The sequence below is a fragment of the Sciurus carolinensis genome, chromosome 2 (genome assembly GCF_902686445.1).
Source record: "Sciurus carolinensis chromosome 2, mSciCar1.2, whole genome shotgun sequence".
In the NCBI taxonomy this organism is placed as follows: Eukaryota; Metazoa; Chordata; class Mammalia; order Rodentia; family Sciuridae; genus Sciurus; species Sciurus carolinensis.
Genome location: NC_062214.1, coordinates 50,064,103 through 50,072,476, shown reverse-complemented (window position 1 = coordinate 50,072,476; position 8,374 = coordinate 50,064,103).

The window sequence follows — 8,374 nt, the reverse complement described above, 5'->3', positions numbered from 1 at the left end:
TTCCATGATAAACAAAAGCTAAAAGAATTTACAAAAAGAAAGCCAGCATTACAGAACATTCTCAGCAAAATATTCCATGAGGAAGAAATAAAAAACAAAGAAGCAAATCAGCAAAGGGAGGAATTATCCTAAAGGAACTGTCAAATAAAGGAGGAACCAAGATGTGTCAAAAAAGAAATAAATACATAAATAAAATTTTAAATATGAACCAAATGACCGGGAATACAAATCATATCTCAATAATACCCCTGAATGTTAATGACCTGAATTCATCAATCAAAAGACATAGACTGGCAGATTGGATTAAAAAGAAAGATCCAACAATATGTTGCCTGCAAGAGACTCACCTCATAGAAAGAGATACCCATAGACTAAAGGTGAAAGGATGGGGAAAAACATACCATGCACATGGACTCAGCAAAAAAGCTGGAGTATCCATCCTCATTTCAGATAATGTGGACTTCAAGCCAATGTTAGTCAGAAGGGATAAAGAAGGACATTTCATACTGCTTAAGGGAAGCATAAATCAGCAAGACATAACAATCATAAACATCTATGCCCCAAACAGTGCCTCATCCATGTATGTCAAACAAATCCTTCTCAATTTTAGAAACCAAATAGACCATAACACAATAATACTAGGTGATTTTAACATGCCTCTCTCACCACTGGACAGATCTTCCAAACAAAAATTGAACAAAGAAACCATAGATCTCAATAACACAATCAATAATTTAGACTTAACAGACATTTATAGAATATACCATCCAACCAAGAGCGAATACACTTTCTTCTCAGCAGCACATGGATCCTGCTCTAAAATAGACCACATATTATGCCACAAAGCTAAGGTCAGCAAATTCAAGAAGATAGAGACAATACCTTGTATTCTATCAGATCATAATGGATTGAAGTTAAAATAAATGAAAGAGTAAAAAACAGAAACTACTCCAACACCTGGAGATTAAACAATATGCTATTATATGATGAATGGATAACAAAAGATATTAGGAAGGAAATTAAAAAATTCTTAGAGGTAAACAAGAACAAAGAAACATCATATCAAAATCTCTGGGACACTATGAGAGCAGTACTTAGAGAAAGATTTATTTCATGGAGCGCATTTAATAAAAGAAGTAAAACTCAAAAAATAAACGACCTAACACTACAGCTCAAAGCCCTAGAAAAAGAAGAACAGACGTACACCAAAAGTAGTAGAAGACAGGAAATAGTTAAACTCAGAGCTGAAATCAACGAAATTGAAACAAAAGAAACAATACAAAAAAATTGACAAAATAAATAGTTGGTTCTTCGAAAAAATAAACAAAATTGATAAACCTTTAGCCATACTAACAAAGAGAAGATGAGAGAAAACCCAAATCACTAAAATTCACAATGAACAAGGAAATATCACAACAGACACGACTGAAATACAAAACATAATTAGAAGCTATTTTGAAAATCTATACGCCAAAAAAATAGAAAATTTCAAAGACATCAACAGGTTTCTAGAGACATATGAATTGCCTAAACTGAACGAGGAGGACATAAACAATTTAAATAGACCGATTTCAAGTAATGAAATAGAAGAGTCATCAATAGGCTACCAACAAAGAAAAGTCCAGGACCTGATGGGTTCTCAGCCGGGTTCTACAAAACCTTTAAAGAAGAGCTCATTCCAATACTTCTCAAAGTATTCCAGAAAATAGAAGAGGAGGGAACCCTCCCAAACTCATTCCATGAAGCCAATATTACCCTGATACCTAAACCAGACAGAGACACATCGAGGAAAGAAAATTTCAGACCAATATCCTTAATGAACATCAATGCAAAAATTCTCAACAAAATTTTAGCAAATCGCATACAAAAACATATTAAAAAGATAGTGCACCATGATCAAGTGGGTTTCATCCCAGGGATGCAAGGTTGGTTCAACATCCAGATATCAATAAATGTCATTCACCATATCAATAGACTTAAAGTCAAGAATCACATGATTATTTTGATAGATGCAGAAAAAGCATTTGATAAAATACAGCACCCCTTCATGCTCAAAACACTAGAAAAAATAGGGATAGTGGGAACATTCCTTAACATTGAAAAGGCCATCTATGCTAAGCCCATGGATAATATCATTCTAAATGGTGAAAAACTGAAAGCATTCCCTCTAAAAACTGGAACAAGGCAGGGATGCCCTCTTTCACCACTTCTATTCAATATCGTCCTTGAAACTCTAGCCAGAGCAATGAGACAGACCAAAGAAATTAAAGGGATACGAATAGGAAAAGAAGAACTCAAACTATCCCTATTTGCTGATGATATGATTATATACTTAGAGGAACCAGGAAATTCCACCAGAAAACTTTTAGATCTCATAAGTGAATTCAGTAAAGTAGCGGGATATAAGATCAATGCACATAAATCTAAGGCATTTTTATACATAAGTGGTGAACCTTCAGAAAGAGAAATCAGGAAAACTACCCCATTCACAATAGCTTCGAAAAAAATAAAATACTTGAGAATCAATCTCACAAAAGAGGTGAAAGACCTCTACAATGAGAACTACAGAACACTAAAGAAAGAAATTCAAGAAAACTTCAGAAGATGGAAAGATCTCCCATGTTCTTGGATAGGAAGAATTAATATTGTCAAAATGGCCATACTACCAAAAGTGCTATACAGATTCAATGCAATTCCAATTAAAATCCCAATGATGTACCTTACAGAAATAGAGCAAACAATTATGAAATTCATCTGGAAGAATAAAAAACCCAGAATAGCTAAAGCAATCCTTGGCAGAAAGAGTGAAGCAGGGGGTTTCGCAATACCAGATCTTCAACTCTACTACAAAGCAGTAGTAACAAAAACGGCATGGTATTGGTACCAAAATAGAAAGGTGGATCAATGGTACAGAATAGAGGACACGGACACAAACCCAAATAAATACAATTTCCTCATACTAGACAAAGGGGCCAAAAATATGCAATGGAGAAAAGATAGCCTCTTCAACAAATGGTGCTGGGAGAATTCGAAATCCATATGCAACAGAATGAAACTAAACCCATATCTCTCACCATGCATGAAACTAAATTCATAATGGATTAAGAACCTCAGAATCAGACCAGAGACCCTGCATCTTTTAGAAGAAAAAGTAGTTCTAGATCTTCAACATGTTGGCTTAGGAGCAGACTTCCTCAACAGGACTCCCATAGCACAAGAAATAAAAGCAAGAATTAATAACTGGGATAGATTCAAACTAGGAAAGGAAACTATCAGCAATGCGAAGAAAGAGCCTACAGAGTGGGAGAAAATCTTTGCCAATCATACTTCAGATAGAGCACTCATTTCCAGAATCTATAAAGAACTCAAAAAACTCTACACCAAGAATGCAAATAATCCAATCGACAAATGGGCTAAGGAAATGAATACACACTTCACAGAAGAAGATCTACAAGCAATCAACAAACATATGGAAAAATGTTCAACATCTCTAGTAATAAGAGAAATGCAAATCAAAACCACCCTAAGATTCCATCTCACCCCAATTAGAATGGCGATTATCAAGAATACAAACAACAACAGGTGTTGGCGAGGATGTGGGGATAAAGGTACACTCATACATTGCTGGTGGGGTTGCAAATTAGTGCAGCCACTCTGGAAAGCAGTGTGGAGACTCCTTAGAAAACTTGGAATGGAACCACCATTTGACCCAGCTATCCCACTCCTTGGCCTATACCCAAAGGATTTAAAATCAGCATATTACAGAGATACAGCCACATCAATGTTCATAGCTGCTCAGTTCACAATAGCCAGATTGTGGAACCTACCTAGATGTCCTTCAATTGTTGAATGGATAAAGAGAATGTGGTATATATATACAATGGAATATTATTCAGCCATAAAGAATGATAAAATTATGACATTTGCAGGCAAATGGATGAAACTGGAGAATATCATGCTAAGTGAGATAAGCCAATCTCAAAAAACCAATGGACGAATGATATCGCTAATAAGTGGATAATGACACATAATGGGGGGTGGGAGGCGTTAGTGTGAGGGTTAGAGTTAGGGTTGGGAAGGGGGGCAAGAATGGAGGAAGGAAGGACTGTATAGAGCGAAAAGAGGTGTGGGAGGGGTGGGGGAAAGGGAAAAAATAACAGAATGAGTCAAACAACATTACCCTATGTAAATTTATGATTACACAAATGGTATGCCTTTACGCCATGTACAAACAGAAACAACATGTATCCCATTTGTTTACAATAAAAAAAAAACCCTTAAGAGTTATATAAAATCTATTCAATCTGTGTTCTATAACTAGAAGAGAAAATCCTGGAGGAAAACACATCTGTTTACAACATAGTTTGCTGAATATTCTCAGCTCCTAAAATAAACACTCATATTCTGAAAGCAGTATTTATTAATGCTTGGGCAATTATTAGCTGACAGACATGGACAACAACATAAATACTATTTTCATGCCTGCTAACAAATATCCATTCTACAGTGCATGGATCAATGAGTCATTTTGACATTCAAGTTTCATTATTTGACAAATGTTTCATAAGGCAATAGTGCTTTAATGAGTCACATACTGGAACAAAATAAATTGAAAATCTGTAAAGGATTCACCATTCTAGATGACATTAAGCACATTCATGATTCTTAAGAGGAGGTCAAAATATCAGCATTCATAGAAGTTTGGAAGAAGTTGATTCTAGCTCTCAGTGGATAACTTGGAGGGTTTCAGGACTTTAGTTTTAATTAAAAAAAAGTCACTGAAATAGAGAAATAACTAGAAGCGGAGCCTGAAGATGTGACTGAATTGCTGCAATCTAATAAAACTTGAGAGCGTGAGGAGTTGCTTCTTATGGATGAACAAATATAGTGATTTTTTAAATTTATTTTTATTGTAAACAAATGGGATACAACTTGCATCTCTGTTTGTACATGAAATGGAGGCATACCATTTGTGTAATCATACATTTACCTAGGGTAATAGTTTTTGATTCATTCTGTTATTTTTTTCCTTCCCCTCCACCCCTCCAATGCCTCTTTTCCCTCTATACAGTCCCTCCTTCCTCCATTCTTGCCCCCCTCCCACCCCCCATTATGTGTCATCATCCGCTTATCAGCGAGATCATTCATCCTTTGGTTTTTTTCAGATTGGCTTATCTCACTTAGCATGATATTCTCCAATTTCATCCATTTGCCTGCAAATGCCATAATTTTATTATTCTTTATGGCTGAGTAATATTCCATTGTATATATATACCACATTTTCTTTATCCATTCATCAATTGAAGGACATCTAGGTTGGTTCCACAATCTGGCTATTGTGAACTGAGCAGCTATGAACATTGATGTGGCTGTATCTCTGTAATATGCTGATTTTAAGTCCTTTGGGTATAGGCCAAGGAGTGGGATAGCTGGGTCAAATGGTGGTTCCATTCCAAGTTTTCTAAGGAATCTCCACACTGCTTTCCAGAGTGGCTGCACTAATTTGCAGCCCCACCAGCAATGTAAGAGTATACCTTTCTCCCCACATCCTCGCCAACACCTGTTGTTGCTTGTATTCTTGATAATTGCCATTCTAATTGGGGTGAAATGGAATCTTAGGGTGGTTTTGATCTGCATTTCTCTTATTACTAGAGATGTTGAACATTTTTCCATATGTTTGTTGATTGCTTGTATATCTTCTTCTGTGAAGTGTCTATTCATTTCCTTAGCCCATTTGTCAGTTGGATTATTTACATTCTTGGTGTAGAGTTTTTTGAGTTCTTTATAGATACTGGAGATTAGCGCTCTATCTGAAGTATGATTGGCAAAGATTTTCTCCCACTCTGTAGGCTCTTTCTTTGCATTGCTGATAGTTTCCTTTGCTGAGAGAAAGCTTTTTAGTTTGAATCTATCCCAGTTATTAATTCTTGCTTTTATTTCTTGTGCTATGGGAGTCCTGTTGAGGAAGTCTGGTCCTAAGCCGACATGTTGAAGCTCTGGACCTACTTTTTCTTCTATAAGATGCAAGGTCTCTGGTCTGATTCCGAGATCCTTAATCCATTTTGAGTTTAGTTTCATGCATGGTGAGAGATATGGTTTTAGTTTCATTCTGTTGCATATGGATTTCGAATTCTCCCAGCACCATTTGTTGAAGAGGCTATCTTTTCTCCATTGCATATTTTTGGCCCCTTTGTCTAGTATGAGAAAATTGTATTTATTTGGGTTTGTGTCCGTGTCCTCTATTCTGTACCATTGATCCACCTTTCTATTTTGGTACCAATACCATGCCGTTTTTGTTACTATTGCTTTGTAGTAGAGTTGAAGATCTGGTATTGCGATACCCCCTGCTTCACTCTTTCTGCCAAGGATTGCTTTAGCTATTCTGGGTTTTTTATTCTTCCAGATGAATTTCATAATTGCTTGCTCTATTTCTGTAAGGTACATCATTGGGATTTTAATTGGAATTGCATTGAATCTGTATAGCACTTTTGGTAGTATGGCCATTTTGACAATATTAATTCTTCCTATCCAAGAACATCTTTCCATCTTCTGAGGTTTTCTTGAATTTCTTTCTTTAGTGTTCTGTAGTTCTCATTGTAGAGGTCTTTCACCTCTTTTGTGAGATTGATTCCCAAATACTTTATTTTTTTCGATGCTATTGTGAATGGGGTAGTTTTCCTGATTTCTCTTTCTGAAGAATCATCGCTTATATATAAAAATGCCTTAGATTTATGTGCATTGATCTTATATCCCGCTACTTTACTGAATTCACTTATGAGATCTAAAAGTTTTCTGGTGGAATTTCCTGGTTCCTCTAAGTATATAATCATATCATCAGCAAATAGGAATAGTTTGAGTTCTTCTTTTCCTATTCCTTTCCCTTTAATTTCTTTGGTCTGTCTCATTGCTCTGGCTAGAGTTTCAAGGATGATATTGAATAGAAGTGGTGAAAGAGGGCATCCCTGCCTTGTTCCAGTTTTTAGAGGGAATGCTTTCAGTTTTTCACCATTTAGAATGATATTATCCATGGGCTTAGCATAGATGGCCTTTACAATGTTAAGGAATGTTCCCACTATCCCTATTTTTTCTAGTGTTTTGAGCATGAAGGGGTGCTGTATTTTATCAAATGCTTTTTCTGCATCTATCGAAATAATCATGTGATTCTTGACTTTAAGTCTATTGATATGATGAATGACATTTATTGATTTCCTGATGTTGAACCAACCTTGCATCCCTGGGATGAAATCCACTTGATCATGGTGCACTATCTTTTTAATATGTTTTTGTATGCAATTTGCTAAAATTTTGTTGAGAATTTTTGCGTCAATGTTCATTAAGGATATTGGTCTGAAATTTTCTTTCCTCGATGTATCTCTGTCTGGTTTAGGAATCAGAGTAATATTGGCTTCATAGAATGAGTTTGGGAGGGTTCCCTCCTCTTCTATTTTCTGGAATACTTTGAGAAGTATTGGAATGAGCTCTTCTTTAAAGGTTTTGTAGAACTCGGCTGAGAACCCATCAGGTCCTGGACTTTTCTTTGTTGGTAGGCTTTTGATGACTTCTTCTATTTTATTACTTGAAATTGGTCTATTTAAATTGTGTATGTCCTCCTCGTTGAGTTTATGCAATTCATATGTCTCTAGAAACCTGTTGATGTCTTCGAAATTTTCTATTTTGTTGGAGTATAGATTTTCAAAATAGCTTCTAATTATGTTTTGTATTTCAGTCGTGTCTGTTGTGATATTTCCTTGTTCATTCCGAATTTTAGTGATTTGGGTTTTCTCTCGTCTTCTCTTTGTTAGTGTGGCTAAAGGTTTATCAATTTTGTTTATTTTTTCGAAGAACCAACTATTTATTTTGTCAATTTTTTGTATTGTTTCCTTTGTTTCAATTTCATTGATTTCAGCTCTGAGTTTGACTATTTCCTGTCTTCTACTACTTTTGGTGTTGGTGTGTTCTTCTTTTTCTAGGGCTTTGAGCTGTAGTGTCAGGTTGTTTATTTGTTGAGTTTTACTTCTTTTATTAAATGCGCTCCATGAAATAAATCTTCCTCTAAGTACCGTTTTCATAGTGTCCCAGAGATTTTGATATGATGTTTCTTTGTTCTCGTTTGTCGGGGGCCGCGGACCCCACTCCGGCCTGAAGGCTGAAAAGACTGTACCCTGGCACTAAGCCGGGGCAACCTAGTCTGCAACATCAAGCACGAACTATACCCTGGCATTGAGCCGGGGCATCATAGACTGCAACATCAAGGACTGGCACGAAGCCGGGGCAACCTGGTTTGCAACATATGGCTGACGCTGCCGAAAGAACTGGCCCCGGCACTAAGCCAGCAGCTGATAAAGTGGCCCCGGCATTGAGCCAGGGCCAGAAG